The following is a 1,033-nucleotide window of genomic DNA, read 5'->3' as shown; positions in this document are numbered from 1 at the left end:
TTCGCAGCTTTTCGGTTTCTGATGACGCGCTCCAACGGTCGTTTCCTTTCTTGGGCTTCAATAGAGACATTTTTTTCCAAAAGATTGGTTCCACTCTCGAATCCTGTCGCGCTCACGTTCCAGCAGTGTTCGTTGTTGTTGAATTATTATGTACAACGATTCCATGTGGTCTCATCGTGCCTGAAGTTCCATCACACGTGCCATCTGGTCAGTCAGATCACTCGTGGGTGATAAACATGCAAGGCCTGCGTCGACATTGCAGTTTCACTTCCACAAATGTGACTTCAAAACATATGCAGATTCTTTGATATGAAGTGGTTAAATTATCTCGCGATCGGGAAGAACACCCCTCAAACTGGACAACCATTCGTTGGACGAAATGTTGAAGACCGTGCACTTTTTCGAGAACATGCAGGCAGCAAATGAAAACCTTACAAATCGCTCACAGGTAGTTGTGGTCCAGGTGGCACCTCAGGGGACGGAATTCTCGTAAGTCTTTTTCCCGACGGCGGCGTCGTGATTCATCGATTTCGGACGCGTCAGTGGTCTCCGAAAATTCAGTCAACCCTCAGCATAAGCTACAGGGGCCTCCCATCATGTCCTGACTACTTCACAGCACACTCACGTGTGGGCTGTTTGGACCACTTGGCGCACTGCACCCATTGTGGGAAAGATGGGCACTTCCGAACTCTATCATAAACCGTCAGGACAGTCGGATCCCACACTCCACATGGACCAAGGGATGGTGCATGAACTTCAGGTGGTTATTCCCAATGGCACTCTCCTGCTACTAAGTTACTTATCAATCTCGTGACTGTGAACCAGGATGTCCATTTTCCAGGCGGACACAGGAGATTCTGTTTCCTTAATAAACCTGTAAACCTAATAAAATAAATGTATGTTCGTCTGTATTCCCCTGGTTTTGCCCCTGCCTCCTGTTAGTTGGTCGGATATAGTGACATCTTGATTCCTCTCTGTGGTAAATTCACAATCACCACAGCTTGCAAAGAGGTCACACACCTGATAACGCTCT

Source organism: Schistocerca serialis, chromosome 4 (genome assembly GCF_023864345.2).
Source record: "Schistocerca serialis cubense isolate TAMUIC-IGC-003099 chromosome 4, iqSchSeri2.2, whole genome shotgun sequence".
Taxonomy (NCBI): Eukaryota; Metazoa; Arthropoda; class Insecta; order Orthoptera; family Acrididae; genus Schistocerca; species Schistocerca serialis.
Note: the sequence above shows the minus strand (reverse complement) of the source record.